Below are 23,638 nucleotides of genomic sequence, written 5' to 3' on the forward strand. Positions count from 1 at the left end.
TCTGACACAATCTTAAAATCAGAGCCAAACCTTTCAGGAGAGAAGTTCAGAAACACCTCTTCACACAAAGGGTGGTAGAAGAGTGGAGCTCTCTTCCACAATAGGCAGATGCAAGCTCAATTAATAATTTTAAATCTAAGATTGATTGATTTTTGCTGGTCAAGGGTTTTAAGAGATGTGGAACCCAGAGGGGCAGGTAGGAGTAGGACACAGATCAGCCATGATCTCATTACATGGTGGAACAGGCCTGAGGTGCCGAATGGCCTACTCCTGTTCTTAGATTCCTGTGTATTATCATTGCTGAGTTGAGGTTAGATTACAAACATTTGAGGACAAAGTTCATCAGCAGTTTATTATGGCTCCATGAAACCTTAAAAGAGGAAGTGTTGAGGCAGATGGGTGGTGGATGGCAAGTTCAAATTCTGCTTTGTCAGTTAGGTGGGCTAATAAATCTCTAGTTTTATTTGCTCGGATGTATTCCTGTTAGTCCAGTAGACTGTTGGTGAATTCCCAATTTTTTCTCGCTGGAAAATCAAATATTGCTGAATTCTAAAGGGACTAGATAACATAGGCTGTGACAAGCTATATTTTTATTCATTCACAGGATGTGGGCTTCACTGGCTGGGCCAGCATTTATTGCCCATCCCTAGTTGCCCTTGAGAAGGTGGTAGTGATTTGCAGTCCATGTGGTGTAGGTACACCCACAGTGCTGTTAGGGAGGAAGTTCCAGGATTTAGACCCAGCAACAGTAATATAGTCCCAAGTCAGGATGGTGAGGGCTTGGAGGGGAACTTCCAGGTGGTGCTGTTCTCATCTATCTGCTGCCCTTGTCCTTCTAGATGGCAGTGGTTGTGGGTTTGGAAGGTGCTATCTAAGGAACCTTGGTGAATTCCTGCAGTGCATCTTGTAAATGGTACACACTGCTGCAACTGTGCATCGGTGGTGGAGGGAGTGAATGTTTGTGGATGGGATGCCAATGACATGGGCTGCTTTGTCCTGGATGGTGTTGAGCTTCTTGAGTGTTGTGGGAGCTGCACTTATCCAGGCAAGTGGGAGGTATTCCATCACACTCCTGACTTGTGCCTTGTAGATGGTGGACAGGCTTTGGGGAGTCAGAAGGTGAGTTACTCATTGCACAATTCCAAGCCTCAGACCTGCTCTGGTAGCCATGGTATTTATATGGCTAGTCCAGTTCAGTTTCTGGAACAGTTCAGTTCAGAACAGCAGAACCAGAGGAAAGGGGGTAAATCAAAACTGACCTGCAGAAACAAGAGAGAGAAAATTGTTCATATACAGAATAGATTCCCTAGGGAGATGGTGGAAGCATGAATATTGATTCCTTCAAATGTAAATTGAACTGCCATGATTGATTGATTGCCATGATGGGCGGTGTAGTAATTATGGTTTTATTTGGTGTACAGTGTACCTTTAAGAATAATATTTGTTAAGCAAGATCACATGATCTGTAGTAACCAACAGGAGAATAGCGCAAGCTACCTCAGCAGTCAGTGCAGAGTCAGTGTTGGAGAGAAAAATATATGTAGTTGCTGCTGAGTATATTGTAAATAAAGTTAAAGTTTCCACCAAGAAGTGTCTGCTGATCACTCAATCATTAATAGTACAACTCATCCATCCTACAACAAACTGGCGATAAAGATAAAATAGGATTGAACAAAGAAATCAAGTTGGAAAGAAATCGGCGCTGTCACTTGCCTGGTGATTGTGAGTGTTTAAGATAATTAAAAAGAAAGGAAGATGTACTCACTAGGTATGCTGTTGCTTTAAGTTAAAGAAAAAATGGGCCTAATCCAAATGGCTGAGAAATCTCCTGGAGCACTCCCAACATTTAAAAAAAAAACAAAATTGCAAGACCCCCAGGTGAGAATCACAAGACGAGTGAGCAAAACAAAAAACCCAGAGAATCTGTACTTATATTGTAAAATAGGCAACAACCCGGCAGGTCAGTAGGTTAGAGAAGCTGGTGCAATAAATTTAAACAAAAAAAAAGGCCTGACTGGACCATGAGGCCACTGGGTCTCCTGAGACAGGAGAGACAGCCCGAGTTTAAAAAAAAGTGACTGCTCCTAAAGTGGCAATACATTTAAAGTGGTAAATACAGGAAATTAAAAGAGACCCCAGAGAGAGGGTAACTCTGCACAACAGATTAAAAGACCCCAGAGAGAGGGCAAATTGGCGAAAGGCAACAAGAGACCCCAGAGAGAGGGCAGCTCTGCTTAAAGGAACAAGAGATCCAACAGAGCGGGCAATTCCACCAAGGGCAACAGGAGACCCCAGAGAGAGGGCAACTCTGCCGAAGGGAACAAGAGATCCCAGAGAGAGGGCAACTCTGCCAAGGGCAACAGGAGACCCCAGAGAGAGGGCAACTCTGCCGAAGGGAACAAGAGATCCCAGAGAGCGGGCAATTCCACCAAGGGCAACAGGAGACCCCAGAGAGAGGGCAACTCTGCCGAAGGGAACAAGTGATCCCAGAGAGAGGGCAACTCTGCCAAGGGCAACCGGAGACCCCAGAGGGAGGGCAACAAGAAATTAAACAGTTGAAAGAACAGTTGATTGTCCTTCATGATCAAATACAAAAGGATTGTGTAATCATTCAGCAATGTGAAGAAATGAAGGCTGTCTCATAGGGTAGAATGGGAGCACAGAAGAAGAAACACAAAGAGGGCTCAGGGAAAACCCTGATAATCAGAGAGGGCTCGGGGGAATCCCTGATAATCAGAGAGGGCTCAGGGGAAACCCTGGTAATCAGAGAGGGCTCGGGGGAATCCCTGATAATCAGAGAGGGCTCAGGGGAAACCCTGGTAATCAGAGAGGGCTCAGGGGAAGCACTTGGAATCAGAGAGTGCTGAGGGGAAACCATGGAAATTGGAGAGGACTCACAAGAAGCCCTGGGAGCCACGTATAGCTGGATACAGCCAGGAGACAGGAGTTCAGAAAAACTCCAAGGCAGTGGCAGCTCAATGAAGCTAGCTGTCTGGCAAAAAGCTGAAAAATCAGCTAAATGAAGCCAAAGAGGCTTTGGAAGCAAAAGTCACAGAATTTTCCAAGAAGCAGACAGATAATGAAATTTTGGGAGACTCAGCCAGAGCTCAGACAAGTTGAACTTGCATCTGTGAGAAGTCTGGCCAATAGTGAAGTCAAAAAGCAGGCCGAGATTAAAGTCTGTGCTTAAAAAAAATGAAAGTGCACGTTCCAAGTGAGGGAGGTAATCTATTTGGGTCACCGGGCAGATTCACAGGGCCGCCACCCGATTGAGGAGAAAGTGAGAGCCATAAGAGAGGCACCTGCACCAAAAAACGCCTCAGAGCTCAAATCATTCCTAGGAATGATCAACTATGATGGGCGATTCTAACCCAATTTGTCTATAATGCTGGCTCCCCTGAATTTTCTACTTGAAAAGAGGTGCCTTAGAAAGCAGCTTTCATAAAGGTGAAACAATTGTTGCACTTGTCCAATCTATTAGTGCATTATGACCAGATGAAAGGATTGGTGCTGACATATGACGCATCTCCCTTCGGAGTGGGAGCAGTGTTCTCTCATTGGATGGACGATGGCACGGAACGGCTAATAGTATCAAGAACAGCGGAAGAGGGATACTCACTGATATAGAAAGAAGGCCTGTCCATCATCTTTGGTGTCAAGAAATTTCACCAGTACGTACTCAGACACCATTTAACAATTGTTTCAGACCACAAACCATTGCTAGGATTGTTTAGTGAGGAAATGGCTATTCCATTCACAGCCTCAGCAAGCATACAACGATGGGCCTTAATTCTGGCAGCGTACAAATACACTTTCGTACATAGGCCTGGCAATCAAACTGCAAACGCCAATGCCTTAGCCATTTGCCTTTACAAGAAAATGCTGAGTACGTCCCAGTTCCACAGGAACTTGTTTTACTGTTAAATTTCTTAGATTCCTCACCGGTATGCTCTCAGAGGCTGGACAAGTCGGGACCCAATCATATCTCAGGTATGAGAAGAAGTGCTACATGGTTGGTCACAGGAGCCCGTATCTGACGAATTGAAACTGCACTTCAGCAGAAGACATGAAATAACCAGCCAGGGTGGCATCTTATTGTGGGGATCATGAGTGATAGTTCCTCCAAAGGGAAGGGAGTCACTTTTAATTGAACTACACAGTGCCCATCCCGGAATTTCCCGAATGAAGACCATAGCACGCAGCTATCTATGTCTTGGGATGGATGGTGAAATTGAATGTTTGGTATTGCACTGTGTGCAATGTCAGCAACTGCAAAATTTGCCAGTGACAGCTCCGTTACACCCATGGGAGTGGCCAGGTAGACCCTGGGTATGGTTACGCATTGACTACATTGGACCTTTCCTGGGGACAATGTTTCTGCTCATTGTCAATGCCCATTCAAAATAGTTGGATGTATATGAAGTGAAGTCACCAACATCAGTCGCTACAATTGAGAAACTGCATCAGAGTTTTGCCATTTACAGACCACCAGAAGTAGTCATTTCCGATAACCATACGGCATTTATGAGTGCTGAGTTTCAACGGTTTATCAGCTTCAACAGTATCACTCGTGCGAAAACTGCATTATAACACCAATCCTCAAACGGACTGGCTGAAAGGGTGGCTCAAATGTTCCTGGCAGGCATGAAAAGGCTAACTGGCAATTCCTTGGCAACCAAGCTAACACACTTTCTCTTTCATTACACGACCACCCCTCACACAACAACAGGTGTTACACCTGTGGAGTTATTGTTGAAACGCCGTCTCAGCACGAGATTGAGCTTAATAATACCGAATTTAGAGGGGAAGGTGGAAAGGAGTCGGGGAAGTGAGAAAACTAGACACAGCTGGCATAATCGTGAGAGGAAATTTACCATGGGAGAGCCGGTATATGTGAAAAACTTCATGGAAGGACCAAAGTGGTTATCGGGTGAAATAAGTGCGGTGACCGGGCCTCTATCTTACCACGTGGAGGTGGAAGGCCGGATCATCCATAAACATGTGGACTCTTTAAGGAAGAGAGAGACAAATCACCAAGATATGGTTCCACCAGTGATCATGACTGGGTCTGCATTTCCTGTTGAGGATACTCAACCCAGCACTGACATGCCTGATGTTCCTATAAGAGTTGAGGATACAGAACTGCAAGTGCCCAGCAAAGCACCTGATGTTCAGGCAACTCCAGAAAAGGAGGCACCGGACAAAGAATCTGACGTTGTGGAGCTGTGATGCTCCACATGTACTAGGAAACCAGCTGAAAGACTGCACTTGTAAATTTCTTACCCAGTGTAAATATTATATTGTCTTGAAAAATAATATGAAAACTTGTAAACATAATATGAAAAGCCGAGTTAAAGAGGGAGGAATGTAGTAATTATGATTTTATTTAGTGTGTAAGGTACCTTTAAGAATAATACTTGTTAGGTAAGATCACGTAGTAACCAATAGGAGAGTAGTGCGGGCTACCTCAGCAGTCAGTGCAGAGATAGAGTTGGTATTGAAAGCACACATGTGTAGTTGCTGCTAAGTATATTGTAAATAAACCTAAAGTTTCCACCAAGAAGTGTCTGCAGATCAACTCTATCATAAATAGCACAACTCAGACACCCTACAACAGCCGGAATTGTGGTGGGTGGGGGCACTTAATTTGGCACGAGTCAACAAACCAGTTTCCCGACTGCGGGAAAATAGTCCGGAATTTTGAACTCCTGACGTTCAAGGTGGGTTAAAGGTGTGTTGAGTTTCCCACCAAGTAATGTCAGGAAACCCATCTGCGTTCATTAGCAAGTCATGACTGCTTATTAAAAGGCCAACTTGCCAGAATCATGTTCCAACTAGGGACAGGAGGACCAGAAGGGAAGGGTGAAAGACAGTCTTGGGGGGCACGTTTAAGAGAACGTCCAGGGAATGAGGCCACATTGTCTGGGCCATGTTAGAGGTGGCATGCATGTCTTGGGTGGGGGAAGCCTCTCCGGACAGTTACAGTTGTACACAGCATTATGTGTAGGGCGTGGTCTATCATTTACAGCATTTGGTCCTGGGGGTCTGATGCATGGTACTGTGACACAGAGAGCACAGTCGCATTCAGGGGAAGCATTTGGATCTGGCACGTTGGTAATTCTAATGTCATGGGGGGTATTGGATGTTCTCACAGTGGGAGGGTTCTTTAAAAGTAAGGGTGAGGTGGCCTCAAGAAGGGGAGGGGTCAGCTTCACGAGAGGCATGGGGACATCAACAATGGAGGGAATATGGGGGAGAACAGGACTATCCACATAAATTATAATGGGGTCAAGGGTAACAGAGGGAGGTTGGATGGTCACAGGAGGGAGTGCAATTAGGAAGCGTTGACTGTGGAGAAGGATAGGAGGAACTTGGTGGGTAATGGGGAAGGCAGGAAGTTGCTGGATGAACTCGCAAAAATCAGCAGAACCATCTTCATTTCTACTCAGTAATGAACAAACATGAAAATAATTAAAAAAAACAGAAAATTCTAGAAAAACTCAGCAGGTCTGGCAGCGTCTGTGGAGAGAGAAACAGAGTTAATGTTTAGACTCCATGTGACTCTTCTTCAGAGCTGAAAGGAAGTGGGAAATAACAATATGGGAGGAGTCTCAAGGCAGGTGGGAGGAGTTCAGAACTCCTCTTTTGGCGAAGGAGCACCCTATTAATTATTTGCTAAAGCAATGGAGACCAGGCTCAGCTAAGTACAGTTCTCAAGCGTCAAACACCTATTGAAGAAGCATTGCTCATGACTAATGGAGTGAATTCATACAGGGACCCTTTAAGTTTTGGGGCTACATTTGACTAGGTGTGATTGGCCACCTGTTCCTGACAGAGGCACATACAGAGGGGTGGAGGTTAAATCATTCAAGGGGCATGGCTGTTGGACAACAGCTAGATGCACACTCCAAGCCTCACCAATCCCAGTTAAGCGTTTATGGCTCACAAGGCATAATGCCTAAAGTCTTTGCATTATGACAGGGCAATGTTCCCTATATAGAGTGGAGGAGAGCTAACAATTCCCTGTTGGACGGTTCTCACACATAGCTATAGTCACCCTGATCAAGGTCCTCTTTGTGAATGCTCAATCATGCCTGAAGGGATCAGCCACTTGTGGTCCTCCAGGATGTGCTTCACCTGCAAGGGGTGGCCTGGGGATACCATAGACAGAGGCCAGGCCAGGGGCTTTGCACTGGCCTTCAGGCTTGGAGATGGAAGGAAGCCAGTCAAGGGAAAGTTTAAATAAGTGTCTAAATGTATTTGTTGACAGATGCAAACAGGGTGTGGGGAATGCAGGCTGCAAGTAAACCTGCCTTGTTTACAGCTCCAATATGAATGAGAAGTGCCCATCACTCTGGTTGCCACAGGGCCAGGATGTCCAGCAGCATGAGCTGCAAGAGGGAGTGGGGCCTCAAGAAGTTTAAGATGCTCCTCAAGAGGGGCACATACATTGAAGACCAGTGGCCCAACCTTGGGTATATAGAAGGCACTGCTCATGTATGGAGATGAGCAAAAGCCAATGTCACAAGTGCCTTCGATTGACCAGGGATGTGACAGCTCACATTTGCCATTTTCTCCATGAAGAACTGATGTCCACAAGGACTTGGAGGGCATCCCATGCCATTGGCTTTGAAGGTTACTGCTGCACTGAACTTTTTTGCCAATGGGTCCTTCCAGGGCTCCACTGGGGACCTTTGCGACATCTCCCAGTCAGTGACACACAAATGCATAAGGGAGGTCTTGGATGCCTTGTTCACTAGAGTTCACCAGTATGTCCAGCCCACATTGATGCTGAAAGCCAGGCTGCCAGAGTAGTGGGATCTGCAGTGATACCTGGTTTACTACAAGTGTAGGGCACCGTCAACTGCACACATGTGGCCTGAGGTCCCTGGCAGCAGCCTATAAGATTCGTAATTCATAAAGGATTTCACTCTCTGAACACCCGGCTAATTTGTGATCACAGAAGACAAATTCTTCATGTTTATGCTAGGTACCCAAGGAGCTCTCACGACTCTTACAGGACACAGGTGTCACAGATCTTTGAGGGAACTTGGTGCTTACTCTGCAGAGACAAGGAATATCCCCCAGAAGAAGTAACTCACAATATCTATTCGTAGTCCTCATGGTGTTGCTGAGGAGAGATACAATGCTGCATGTTCTGCCAACAAACCCTTGATAGAGCAGATGATAGGCCTTTTGAAGATGCATTTCTGATGTTTGGACTGCTCAGATGGGAGTCTCCAATACACCACAGAGAGTGCACAGGGTCATCATTGTCTGCTGCTCCCTGCACAACCTTGTGCTGCAAAGTGGGTATGTGTTTCTTGAGGGAGAAATGGAAGAACAGGAAGTCTCTTCTGACAAGGAGGATGATGAAGGGGATGGGCCTGACAAGGGCCAGGATGTAGAGGAGCCACATGAAGAGGCCATCGCATGGGTGTGATGTGGCAGATGTCAACATGACAATCTGATAGTTACAAGATTCCAGGAAGAGTAAAGTGCAGACACATTCTCACAATTGTTAGCTTGGTCTTTGCTGCCTGGGAGGCCCTAGCACTTATCTGTCAGAGAGAAATTATCTTGAAAGTGCATTGCTTTCTTAATGTTTAGGGAAATCAGTACCCACCATCCGCCCTACTGATGGGTTCAGCGTTGGAAGGCTTTAAACACAGTTTACTGAGTAGCCTTGGCAACATATGACCACTGTAGAATCTGAATGCTTGCACTTAGGTAACTTATAATAGTATAGTACTTTCACTCATGCCCTCACTAAGTCAGTGTGCATGGCAGCTTATAAGCAGCTGGAACTCCAGATTACCCACAGATACACTCATGTCAGTCCGACACCTGCTCAACAAGGTGGGCCAACCACACATATCACTCTTTCAGGCATAACCACATGGATGGCTCAGCAGGAAGCAGCAGCATGGGAGCACCATACAGAGTCATAGAGTCACAGAGTTATACAACACAGAAACAAGCCTTTCAGCCCATCATGTCCATGCTGGCCACCAAGCACCTCTCTATTCTAATCCCATTTTCCAGCACTTGGCCTGTAGCCCTGTATGCTATGGTGTTTCAAGTGCCCATCTAAATACTTCTTAAATGTTGTGAGGGTTCCTGCCTCTACACTCCCTCAGGCAGTGTGTTCCAGATTCCAACCACCCTCTGGTGAAAAACTGCCCTTTACCTTAAATCTATGCCCCCTGGTTATTGACACCTCCGCTAAGGGGAAACGTTTCTTCCTATCTACCCTACCTACGACCCATAATTTTGTATACCTCTATCAGGTTCCCCCTCAGCCTTCTCTGCTCTAAGGAAAACAACCCCAACCTATCCAGTCTCTCTTCATACCTGAAATGCTCCAGCCCAGGTGAATCTCCTCTGCACTCCCTCCAGTGCAATCACATCCTTCCTATAGGGTGGCGACCAGAACTGCTGTGGCCTAACTAGCATTTTATACAGCTTCAGCATAACCTCCCTGCTCTTATAGTCTGTGCCTCAGCTAATAAAGGCAAGTGTCCCATATGCCTTCTTAACTGCCTTATCTACCTGTGCCGCTGCCTTCAGGGATTTATGGACATGTACACCAAGGTCTCTCTGATCCTTTGTACTTCCTAAGGTCCTACCATTCATTGTGTATTCCCAGAAAGTATCACCTCACACTTCTGTCCCATCGCCAGCTCTCCTCAATGCAGAATAATGAGGAATCATCTTGATAATGCCTGCCGATTGCCATTCAGACATTATGAAACAATAAGCATTAACATCTTGATCATGCAGTTAAGTCTTGAGGTTTACTTGCATTGTCCTCACTGAGAGTGGCTCACCAGGACTATGGTTTGTTGAGGTGCAACCAACTGGGACCCTGCAGTAATCAGAAACCTCAAAGTACGCTGTTCTGGTTAACCGTTACGTTAGGGTGAGATCTTGAGCAGTCATTTTGGACACACCAGCTGATGAAGCATTGTTTCCTGCAGGGACCCTGCAGAGGACATAGAGAGTTGGCTTTGCATCACCTTGAAAGCATCACAAGTCCTCGAGACAGTACAGCACACAAGGCCATTCCCCTCCCTCTGTCCGAAGTCATTGAAAGCTCTGCCTGATTTCCTGTTTGAGTAGAGTGCTGCACGTTTACCCAAGGAATACTGAAACCCTTGCTAAGGAGGTCTGCAGGACCATATAAACATCATGTGAGCTCAGGAAGCTGTTTCATCAAGATGAACATACACCTCTTAAATCATACACTCTAACCCCTCCTGCAGTCAAGTCTAAAGTGTGTGTTGTATCCTTACTTGCCTAGTTCAGCATCATGCATGCAGAGAGTGACAAATCACCAAGGAAGCATATTCAGGATTAAGTGCAGACACTTCCTCCGGACAGGCATGGAAGTCTATGTACTTTGAGTGTTGACAACACAGTGCTCAAACACAGTTTCTCATATCTGAAAAATCATTCTAAATGAGCTTCACCAAGAAACAGAAAACCTGTTGAAAGATCTTCACTTGCTACAGGAATCACTCAGGACAAAGTTTATTCCTTTGGAAAATTACGAAGAGGAGAATGAATTTAATGTCACTCCGAACAAGCTGAAGAACCAGTTGGCAGAAAAGACCCAGCAATGTTCTCTATTCAAGGAGGAAGCTGAAAGCTACAAAAAACAGACTGAAGAGCTGAAGAAGCAGTTGACTAGAAAAGAGGAGGCATTCAAAGGAAAAGCTGTCAAACCTTCCAAACCGCGAGTGGATAATGAAGCCATGAATTGCACAATTACAGAACTGACACTAGTTAAGACTTCACTGGTGACAGACCTGGCTAACAGTGAAACCAAACTGAAAGACAAGGACAAAGTACATCCTCACTGGGCTGTTGGGAGAGGCTAATCTCGCCTTTTGTGTAGGTGTGGTCTCTCTCTCCTGCCAGCTCTGCAGCCTGTTCCTCAGAAGTACTGAGGGGGGATTTCCAGGGTGTCACCTCCCATCTTTGTATGCTCTCTTTTGTTCTGGAATATCTTGTCTTGCAGAAAGACAGAAGGATTGATTGAGAGCCCATTGTGTGAATGCGCAGTTCAGAAGCATGCATGCCTATTGTAGCTGCTGATCCCTCCACATTAAGTGATTAAGAAGCCATTTGTCTGGGCACGAATATGAGGTTGAGAGCTTAAAGTGGCTGGCATGCTCAGTGCTGATGTCCCATGTGCTGGGTGTGTGTGACATCACTATGCATTTTGACCCTTAGACTGCCTGACGCCCTTTTGAGAATGTGAGTTTTCAGTGAGTAATTTTTCACTTATCCTGGCAGAGAATAGCAGATCGTTTATTCTCATCCTGCATGCAGGCCAGTCCTGGTTCATTTTTAGGCCCCACGGATGCTAACAGCCCCGATGACCTCCTCCCAGGCTCCCATCCCTCAGAAAGGACAGCCAGGAGAAGAGTCGTCAGGGGCTTGTCGCTGAACTGTGGGGCTGAAGGTCGCTTTCTCCTCTTCGATATACCTGTCCATTGCTCCTAGCCTGCAGTGAGCCAATGGCTGTCTGGGGTGCTGTTTAAATATGGTGCCAGCACCTTCGACCCCATGAGGTAATGACGAGACGGGTCACTTCCTGCTGGCCCGCCACAAGATTCGCCAAACTCCTTGCTGATGCTTAATTAATGAGCTGAAATCGAACGATCGCCCAAGTTCAGCCATCCTGCCGCCCAGCGGGAATTCACTCCAACTTTCTCGCTGGAACTTGGACTCCAGAATGGCAGATTCCGCTCAATGAGTCAACAACTTCATTATTTTTGTACCATTTGATTACCTGGATGGACGAAGGTAAACTAGGATGGACCTTTGTTTACTCCCGGCTATTAATTTCTATGGGCTGCATATTACCGGAGGGTGGACACCTCCGCATAAGTAGTCAGCTAGAAGCCCATTCACTCCATGGCAGCCTGCCCCTCAGCCGTAACATGCTGCGGGCGGGCTAAAGTGATGCAGTGTGGGACTTCCGCCTCCCACTCGGGACAAAGTTACGCTTTCCGGAGCTGCCGGTCAAACCGATTGGCCAGAAGCTCCATCAATCCCAGCAGCGGCAGAGCTGAATAGTGGATGTTGCCGGGATTGCGGAAGAAAGCCGCCGAAGAGGAACAAGGCTGTCCTGAAAGATAAGTCCTGGGGTTTTAGGATGAAGAGGGATCCCAGAGCTTGAGGAGGAGGGTGCCAGGGCCCTGTTCTCTCAGGCAGGTGTCCCGTAACCTTGGGTGGGTGCCCCCGATATGTGCAGGGCACCCCCAGAATTATGTGCCCGCCCTTCCTTCCCGCCTTTGTTCATGCTGCTCACACCCTCCCAACTGCCCACGCCAACTGTGTTATGGAGTGGCCAGCATATTATTCAGGTCAATCAGCTTGTTAACTAGCTCAAATGACCCTTAATTATTTATTTACATATGACAGGCGGGCTGCCAATTTCTACACCCGCTCACCTCATGTATTATGTGTGCGAGCTTGTGGGGGGGTTGGAAAGGTGGTGGGCTTGACGCCTGACCTATTTTACATGCCACCCGCCACCCCAGACCCAGCCAAAACATGCCTGGTGGGGCACATAAAATCCAGCTCAATGTCCCTGTTATACTCATGCAGTGATTCTTGGTTTGAGGGAGAGCGGGGCAAGCACTGGGCATGCTTTCTACAGGGATCTCATGTATGACCAACTCAGAATGGCATTAGTGAAGGTTGAGAGTCAGCTTAGCCACCTAACCTCTTAGCCATTGGCGGCTGTCTAATCTGAGAAGACCAGATGTGTGGAGAAAATAAAGGGGTTCGGTGCCTTCAGCAAATAACCCTGGAGTTGAGAAGAATGAGAGGTGATCTCAATGAAACCTGCAAAGTTCTGAGGGGGCTTGATAGGATGAACGTTGAATGATTGCTTCGCTGATCGGGGAACCTAGAACTCAGGGTGCAGTCTCAGGATAAGCGGCCGATCATTTAGGACTGAGATGAGGAGAAATTACTTCACTCAAGGGTTGTGATTCTTTGGAATTCTCTACCCCAGAGGTTTGTGGATGCTCCATCGTTGCTTACATTTCAGGCTGGGATAGACAGGTTTTTGCTCTCTCAGGGAATTAAGGGACATGGGGAGTGGGAAGGAAAATGGACTTTAAGCCCAAGATCAGATATGATCATATTGACCGGCGGAGCAGGTTCGATGGGCCATGTGGTCTACTCCTGCTCCTGTTTCTTATGTTCTTATAAAATTTAAAGTTATTCCAAAAACACAACATAACATTAGCAGAGAAAAAGCATGTCTTAGCCTGAAAGGGACATTGTATGCATAGTGTTTAAAGTGTTTCTGTTTCTTTATTTCCTGATCTAGGAATATTACTCACCAGAGAATGCTACGCTTAGAATAAAAGAGGCTATTGATATATTGCAGCGAGAGGTAAGCATGGCATGGCTTTGCTCCTTGGAAAACATGACTGTTGATACAGGAACTGTCATCTCATCAGTAATTAATAACTTGTTTATGTTGCCTCAGATTCCTGGTTGGAATGCAGCGTTAGCACCTGGAAAAGGATGACTATCACCAGCTCGCTAACGTGAATCCAATGGGCTAATGCAATGAATACTTGTCTATCAAAATCTGATGTGGCTTTCATCCTGATGGGAAGAGTCACATTCTTCGATAGGGAGAGGGAGGGGGGCTGAGGCAGGCTGGTTAGCTTTGGCTACATTTCTAGTGCCTTCTTGTGGTTGCAACTTGCCACTGCTAAATCTTAGTCTAAAGGTTGAAAGTGTACGGTATAATATCAGTAATGTATTCGCATGTTAAATTTTTCTCTCTCCATTTTAATCTACTTAAAACTATTGAACATAGTATTGAGAGATAAATTTTAAATGCATGTGTTAACACTTTCATCATTGGTATTGCACAGCATTAGTTCAACCTTCCAGTGGCTTTATCTTCTAATTATTCTTTCTTTTTGGTCTGATTAATATTGATCAGAAAAATCTTGGTTCTAATGTGTTAGAGGCGGTTCAGAAGAGGTTTACTAGATCGATGCCTGGACTGAGTGGGTTGTCTTATGAGGAAAGGTTAGACAGGCTGGACTTGTTTCCACTGGAGCTTAGAAGAGAGGGAGTGATTTGATTGAAGTATATAAGATCCTGAACAGCCTTGACAAGGTGGACATGGAAAGGATGTTTCCTCTTGTGGATGAGTCCAGAACTAGGGGGCACTGTTTTAAAATTAGGGGTTTCCCTTTAGGACAGAGATGAGGAGATTTTTTTTCTCTGAGAGCGAACATAGGAGCATGTAAAACATGTGTGCAGCTTTGGAACTCTCTGCCTCAGAAGGCAGTGAAGGCGGGTCACTGAATATTTTTAAGGCACAGGTAGATAGGTTCTTGTTAGGTAAGGGAATCAAAGGCTATCGGGGGTGGATGGGAACGTGGAATTCGAAACACAAGCAGATCAGCCATGATCTTATTGAATGGTGGAGCAGGCTCGAGGGGCTGAATGGCCAATTCCTGCACCTATTTTGTATGCTTGTATATTCTAATAGTTCTATTAAATTGTTCCTCTTTAATAAGGCCTCTCCACTGAACGCAGAGAGAGCCAGCAGCCTGCCAAGACTCAGAGATGAAAGGGAGGAAGGGCTTCAAATGGCCATCCAGGTTGCATTATGTATCAGCAATAAGAACAGGATTAAACCATTCAATCCCTTGAGCCTGTCCTGCCACTCGGTTAACTCGAGGAGAAATGTACCTCAGCTCCATTTACCCCCATTGTTCTGTATCCCTTGATACCCTTAGTAGGAACATAACTGTAATTCCACTAAACAAAATGTGTTCCTGCAGGTCCCACGAGCCTTTGTGAATCTTGTGGAGATGCCAAATATCGACATCCTGCACCAGCTCTTTGACAAGGACAGTGAACTGAGGTAAGAATATTTGGATTAAGCACTTGTCATTAGTTTTCAAGTGGAGCACAAGACTTTGTAAAGATAAGTTTGTGATTGCTTTTCTTCAGGGACTGGTGCAAGTGTCTAGTCGAACCCCGCGAATCAGCAGCTATGTCTGCGCAAGTGATTAGCTGGAATTTCCGGGTAGGTGACTTATTAGCTCACATACATTTCATTTGTCCAAAATAGCTTTAGTTGTTTTCAATGAATTATATGAGAATTTGTTTTTTTCTAAAACAATACAACTGTAAAGTATAGAGACTTAATAACATAACGCAAGCTGCTGTACAGCTTGAACTGAACATATGCATAGACACATATTGAAGGCCCTGTAAAATTATACACATCAATCAGGGTTACTATTTATCCAGTCTTTTCTTGCTAAGGTGAACAACTCATCCGGGATACTCAGACTTAATTGCTATCCACTGACCTGGCTAGAACATATCTGCACATATGGGCATATATATGTGTGTATATATACACTTGTATTTGTTTGTATATGTGCATGAATGTGTGCTTGCATAAGCACTTGTATACCTGTGAATGTGTGTGTGTGTGTATTTGTGTATATGTGAGGTAAAACCATGATGACATTTAACTTGGACTGTACATGAACTCCCTCAATTGATGTAATGGACAGTAACAAATACAAGTAGAACTGGGCAGCAGCATGACTCAGATGAGCAATTTAAAGGGGATTTTTAAAAAAATAAAGCAGCTATTCTGACCTTCATAATGTGCTTCTATCTCTAGAACGCCCTCCAGGAGCTGATGTATTCTGGGATCTATGACAAGCAAGATGACTTCACTGTGGTTCTGCAGCCCTTTCTTAGAAACATGGAGATACCTCTCACTGCAGTAAGTTTCTTAAAATCCAATGGCTCCGATATTTACAGGGAGCGGGGTGGTGGGGGTGGGAGGGGGGGGTGGTGGGTGGGTGGGTTGGCGTCGTGGGGTTAGTGGTATATCCGGAAAGCCAGGGGATGCAGAGTTCCTACCAAATTTAATGGCAGGATCCCATCATAGGCTTTTCCTCTGTTTCCTGCTGGGCAGCCAAATTGCCAAGCTGGGATCTTGATTTAAATGTGTTAATGCAGTGTCACGCCTCTCCAAGGCTGAACACGTGTGTGACATGAAACCCGGCACTCTGAACAGCAGCCGGCTCTTACACAGTGGGTTTGAGGAACCAACCCCATTTTTACAATTTTAACCTCCACCTTGACCCTCTCCCACCCATCGTGAGCAGATTTGATTATGAGACCAGCGTCTTTTGGTTTGAAAGTTTCATAATGTGACGACTTTTTAAACAGAAATGTTGTTAACACAATAAGTATTTGTTGCTTTGCAGGAGGCTGTTGTGAAGGCTATTGGCCTCATTCCAAGGGTATTATCACCCTGGGTCCTCCCACAGGAAGGTTCCTCTTCTGTTTTTTGGCTGCTGGCCATGAGGCAGGGAGAGTTGGTCTGAAGCAGGGAGGCTCAAGGCAAACCCTGTTAATACCACTTTAAAAATATCAGAGCCCACAAAGTGAATTGAAAACAGAGTGTATTAATCAGTCTCTGGTGGTGATTTTCTAACACAGTTGTTAGGTCAAGAATTTTAGGTAATTGTAGCAGTGATGAGGAAGTAACAGTGGCATATAACCAAGTGAAGGTGATGTGTGAGCTGGAGGGGAGCTTGAAGGTGATGGTGTTAACAAGACATTGCTGCTCCTGCACATCTTGTTGGGGGAGTGGTGGGGAGGTGTGGGAGCAATTAAGGGGCTCGGATGATTTATATATAAAGCAATGGATACCTGGCAGTGGTTATAGAATGGAATCTAATCGAGGGGTTTGGATGGTTTATATATAGAATAACGAATACTTGGGGAGTGATTACAGGCTGGAATCTAATTGAGGGGTTCAGATGGGTTATATATAGAATAACGGATACCTGGGGAGTGATTAGGGTATAGTGGTATTGTCGCTCGGCTAGTAATCCAGTGACCCAGGGTAATGCCCTGGGTTCAAACCCTGCAATGGTAGATCCACGCCATTGTCAATTGTTGTGGAGACCCATCTGGTTCACTAATGCCCTTTAGAGAAGGAAATCTGCCATCCTTACCTGGTCTTGTCTACATGTGACTCCAGACCCACAGCAATGTGGTTGACTCTGAAATGGCCTAGCAAGCCACTCAGTTCTATTAAACTGCTGCAAAGGCACAAAAAGGGGAATGAAACCGGATAGACCACCTGACATCGACACAGGCGCCAAAAAAGACAATGACATAGTCATACTCACAGAATCATACCTTATAGATAATGTCCCAGACACCACCACCACCATCACCAACCCTGGGTATGTCCTATCCCACTGGAAGGACAGACCCAGCACAGTGGTATGCAGTCGGGGGTTGTTGCCCTAGGAGTCCTCAACATTGACTCCGGACCCCATGAAGTCTCATGGTGTCAAATACGGGCAAGAAAACCTCCTGCTTTTTACCACATACCACCTGTCGCCCCACTCACAAACCTGTGCCCCCTACCTCGTCTCAACTGATAAATCAGTGCCCCTCCATGTTGAACACCACTTGGAGGAAGCACTGAGGGTGGCAAGGGCACAGAATGTACTCTGGGTGGGGGCCTTCAATGTCCATCACCAAGAGTGGCTCAGTAGCACCACTACTGACCGAGCTGGCCGAGACCTAAAGGACATATGTGCTTGACTGGGTCTGCAGCAGGAGGTGAGGGAACCAACAAGAGGGAAAAACATATTTAACTTCATCCTCCATGAAAGTATCGGTAGAAGTGACGACTGCTCAGTTGTTGTGGAGACAAAGTCCTGTCTTTACACTGAAGACACCTTCCATCGTGTTGTGTGGCACTACCACCATGATAAATGGGATAGATATCGACTAGATCTAGGAATTCAAAACTGGGCATCCATCAGGCACTGTGGGCCATCAGCAGCAGCAGAATTGTAGCTGAACACAACCTGTAACCTCATAGCCCGGCATATCCCCCACTCTACCATTACCAACAAACCAGGGGGTCAACCCTGGTGCAATGAAGAGTGCAGGAGGCCATGCCAGGAGCAGCACCAGGCATACCTAACAATGAAGTATCAACCTGGTGAAACTATAACACAGGGCTATATGCGTGCCAAACGGAAAAAGCAGCAAGTGATAGACAGAGCTCAACAATCCCATAACAACACATCTGATCTAAGCTCTGCAGTCCTGCCACATCCAGTTGTGAATGGTGGTAGACAATTAAACAACTCATTGGAGGAGGAATCTCCACAAATATTCCCATCCTTAATGATGGGGGAGACCATCACATCAGTGCAAAAGATAAGGCTGAAGCATTTGCTGCAATCTTCAGCCAGGAGTGCCGAGTGGATGATCCATCTCAGCCTCCTCCGGATGTCCCCTGCTTCACAGCCGCCAGTCTTCAGCCAACCCGATTCAATCAGTGTGATATCAAAAAACTGTTGAAGGTACCGGATACTGCAAAGGCTATGGGCCCTGACTGCATTCTGGTAATTGTGCTCCAAAACTTGCCACACACCTAGCCAAGCTATTCCAGTACAGCTACAACACTGGCATGTACCTGGCATTGTGGTAAATTGCCCAGGTGCATCCTGTACACAAAGTGCAGGACAAATTCAACCCAATTACTAAGGCCAATTATCACCCCATCAGTCTACTCTCGATCATCAGTAAAGTAATGGAAGGGGTCATCAACAGTGCTATCGTCATAGCAATAACCTGCTCACTGACGCTCAGTTTGGGTTCTGTCAGGGCTCTCAGCTCCTGCCCTCATTACAGCCTTGGTTCAAACATGGACAAAAGAGCTGAACTCCAAAAGTGAGGTGAGAGTGACTGCCCTTGACATCAAGGCTGCATTTGGCTGAGTGTGGTATCAGGGAGACCTGACTCAATGGGAATCAGGGGGGAAACTCTCCGCTAGTTGGATGCATACCAAGCACAAAGGAAGCTGGTTGTGGCTGTTGGAGGTCAATCATCTCAGTTCCAGGACATCACTGCAGGAGTTCCTCAGGGTAGTGTCCTAAGACCAACCATCTTCAGCTGCTTCATCAATGACTTTCCTTCCATCATAAGATCAGAAGTGAGGATGTTCACTGATAATTGCACAATGTTCAGCACCATTCATGACTTCTCAGATACTGAAGCAGTCCATGTTCAAATGCAGCAAAACCTGAACAATATCAAGTGCCAGGCGATGACCACCTCCAACAAGAGAGAATCTAACCATCGTCCCTTGATGTTCAAAGACATTACCATCACTGAATCACCCACTATCAACATCTTGGGGGTTACCATTGACCAGAAACTGAACTGGACTAGCCATATAAACACTGTGCCTACAAGAGCAGGTCAGAGGCTAGGAATCGTGTGATGTGTAACCCACTTCCTGACTCCTCAAAGTCTGTCCACCATCTACAAAGCACAAGTCAAGAGTGTGATGGAATAGTCTCCACTTGCCTGGATGAGTGCAGCTCCAACAACACTCAAGAAGCTTGATACCATCCAGGACAAAGCAGCCCACTTGATTGACACCCCAGCCACAAACATTCGCTCCCTCCACCGCCGACACAGAGTAGCAGCAGTGTGTACCATCTATCAGATGCACAGCAAGCATTCACCATGGCTCCTTAGACAGCACCTTCCAAACCCACGATAACTGCCATCCAGAAGGATAACAGCAGCAGATAAATGGGAACACCACCATCTGGAAGCTTCCCCCCAACCAAGTCAAACACCATCCTAACTTGAAACTATATCACCAATCCTTTACTGCCGGAGGGTCAAAACCCTGGAACTCCCTTCCTAACAGCACTGTGGGTGTACCTACGCCACATGGACTGCAGTCGTTCAAGAAGGCAGCTCACTACCACCTTCTCAAAGGCAACTAGGATTGGGCAATAAATGCTGGCCCAGCCAGTGAAGCCCACTTTCTGTGAATGAATGAAAAAAAATTACAGACTGGAATCTAATTGAGGGGTTCAAATGATCTGTGTATAAAATAATGGTTACCTGGGAGTGATCACAGATTGGAATCTAATTGAGGGATTCCGATGGTTTAAATATAGAACAATGGATACCTGAGAGTGATTACAGATTGGAATCTAATCGAGGGGTTCAAATGGTTTGTATATAAAATAATGGTTACCTGGGAGTGATTACAGACTAGAATCTAATTGAGGGATTCCGATGGTTTATATATAGAACAATGGATACCTGGGAGTGATTACAGTCTGGAATCTAATTGAGGGATTCCGATGGTTTATATATAGAACAATGGATACCTGAGAGTGATTACAGATTGGAATCTAATCGAGGGGTTTAGATGGTTTATATATAGAATAATGAATACCTGAGCGCGAATACAGACTGGAATCTAATTGAGGGTTTCAGTGCCTTATATTTAGAATAATGGATCCCTGAGAGTGATTATGGACAAGATTAAGTTGATGGGTTCAGATAGTTTATCATTATACGTCTGACCTGTTGCAGTGGCTTGTTATTCCGTGAGGGACTATTTTGACCACAGTTGCTTTTTATTTATTCTTCTTTGCAGGATCTCAACTGCTTCACACAGGATGGCTTCCATTTCAGTGCCAAGGGCCATGCTCTGTTAGCCAGAGAACTTTGGAATAACATGGTGCGTGTGACTTCTTTTTATTTTTCATTGATCTGTAGCTGCCTTGTCACTATCCGCTTTCCACTGAAAGCAATTAAATGAAAATCAGGTTTGTATTGTAATAAGGAGCAATATTTGTTTTACATTTCAGTGGTAATTTCTTCCCTTGCCCCGCGCTACTCCTGCCAACATACACAGTCAGTTGGTGGAATGAAACCTGGATTGTAACCTGTCGTTGGGCAGAATTATATAGAGTGCCCAACTCATCCTCCCTGTGATCTTTCTCCTAACTCTCACTTAGATTCCATCTTGTAGTCACTGAGATATCCATTATTCTGCAATATTGTGCATTATTGTTGTAGAAAGTCCCCCTGTTTGCTATGTCAGATAGACATATGTGAAAGACAGATTTTTGGTCTCTCAGGGAATTAAGGGATATGGGATTGGGTGGGAAAATGGAGTTGAAGCCTAAGATCAGCCATGACTGTATTGAATGGCAGAGAAGGCCTAATGGGCCATGGGGTCTACTCCTGCTCCTATTTCTTACATCCTTGTGTTCTTTCCTGTGTGTCATCTGAGATGTTAACCTATTTAAACTACTAGATAGATTACGCAAAAGTAAAATATGGTTGGTGCTGAAAATCTGAAATGTGAAAAAGCAGAAAATGCTGGAAATGCTCAGTAGATCTGGCGCACCTGTAGAAAGAGAAACTAGGTAATGTTTCAAGTCGATGGCCTTTCTTCAGAAGTGGAAAACGTTAGAGATGTAACAGGTTTTCAGCAAAGCAGGGAAAGCGGGGAGGGAGGAAAGAACAAAAGGGAAGATCTGTGGTCAGATGAAAGGCAGCTGAGATTGAACGACAGAAAGGATGAAGGTGCAAGGCAAAAGGGTCATCAGACAGGTTAATACCCCCGTCAAGTGTTTTTAGATTGACATCATGTAGTGTGGTTTACCATGTTCATGTAGTTCTCTCTTCTGGGAATAAAGGATGCCATTCCTCATTTCACTGTCACTACTTTGCCTGACAAAAAAAACAAAAACAAGAGGCAGCATTTACCCCTCCCAGTCAAAATGGGGTGTCCTTTTTCTGGGTTACTCTAACAGATCCTTTACCCATCAACACTGCTACAAATTGCTGCTTATTCAACCATGTCGAGGTGCTCTGTAAACAATGGTGTTTAAAAACTAAGAACCAAAAGATGATCTCCAGTCAGGCGCTGATCAGGAATTTCTACCTTGATAATAGCACAGCTGTTTTTGTAATTCATGAGATGTCACCAGCACATTGAAAGTTATTTGAGCTACCAAACATATTGGGTTCATTGACCTTTTAGCATTGCTGTTTCTAAAGAGAAAGCAAAGCAGTATTAGTGTAAAACTGATAGCTCAGCTGAGATGCTTCAGATAAGATAAAGTATTGTTAATGAACTGTTTATTTTTATGTTCCATTATTGCGATACTTCTTTCTTAGTAAGTGATGAGAAAGAAAGCAGAAATTTGTTCAGATCAGAGGTTAAATTCCTTGGGCGTTCCAATATTATCTAAGTTAAAAATAAAATGATAGGAGATTTCTGCTGATACAGCTCCACTGGGTATTGAACAGGAGATTGAGTGGATCACGCACATCAAACTGGGGAAGGTTGAAATCTGGTAAATGATGAACCCTTTACATCATTAAGTGGAAATGATATATTGTTGATCACTTCAACTCAAGAGATGAGATAAATAAGAACCTTGCACACATACAAAACTCGTTTCATAAAGTCCCAAAGCACTATGCAGACAATGAAGGACTTTTCAAAGTACAGTCACAGTAGGAAACACGGCAACCAATTTGCACACAGTAAGCTCCCAAAATTAGCAATAAGATGATGACCAGATAATCTGCTCTTTTTTTCGAGATGTTCTTTAAAGATAAATATTGGCCAGGACCTCCCAACTCTTCTGTGAAACAGTACCATGGGATCTTTTATAATCATCTAAGAGGTCAGATGGCCTTACCACCTAATCTGAATAATGGCAATTCTGACAGAGAGGCACTCCTTTAATACTTCACTGAAGTACCAGACTTGATTGCAAACACAAGCCTCTAGAGTGGGGTTTGAACTCTCACCATTCTGACTCAAAGTCGAGTGTGCTTCCAATTGAGCCACTGCTAATGCACTTCAATTAATCGGCAGTCCTCATTTTAAAATAACGAAAATCTTGAACCTTCAAATGTTTTCACTCTGAGGGGTTGATTTCAAATTGACAGTCTCCATCGAGCAGGAGATAGATGGTACAGAGGAACATCCCTCTCCTCGCAACACATAGATCAAATAAAATCTTTGCCCTACCTTTTTAGGAACCATGCAGCAATCCGTTTTAAGATCACTGGTTAGGAAACTCCATGCCCAATCTGAACATTAGTGCTTCAACATTGCTCTGGACACAAGTTAAGCAGTCTACCTTCTTTCAGGACATGACTAGCCTGTGAGAACTTTGTTCACAAGACCCATTGATGTGGCAATTTTGAAGCCAATGGACAGAAGTATAAGCAATTGCTGGCCTGGTTATCATCTTACATTGCTTCTATTGTTTTTGAATGCTCTTAATAACTGTTTGCACAGACACATATGTCTGGCAGCATGCAGATATACTGTCCAGATGTAATGTTGGTGATTTTTTTATATTCCGCTTTGCACCTGAAAAAGAAAATTAAACATTATAGCTTGTTCATATCAAATGGCGGAGCAGGCTCGAGGTTCTGAGTGACCTACTCATGCTCCTAATTCTTGCATTCTTGTGTTACCTACCTGCTCCTTTCCTAACAACAGAAAAGACAAAAGTAGGCAACAAGTTGGAGGGGATATTTGGAAGGAAGACCAAGAGCTTGGCTGAAGCGGGTCTTAAAGGAAGAGGAGGGTGCAATGCTGAAAACATTTAGAAAGGATATTTCTGAGCCTAGGGCTTTATGGCTGAAAACATTTTTTTTTATTTGTTCATGGGAAGTGGGCAGCACTGGCTATGCCAGCAGTTATTGCCCATCCCTAATTGCCCTTGAGAAG

The sequence above is a fragment of the Carcharodon carcharias genome, chromosome 5 (assembly GCF_017639515.1).
Source record: "Carcharodon carcharias isolate sCarCar2 chromosome 5, sCarCar2.pri, whole genome shotgun sequence".
In the NCBI taxonomy this organism is placed as follows: domain Eukaryota; kingdom Metazoa; phylum Chordata; class Chondrichthyes; order Lamniformes; family Lamnidae; genus Carcharodon; species Carcharodon carcharias.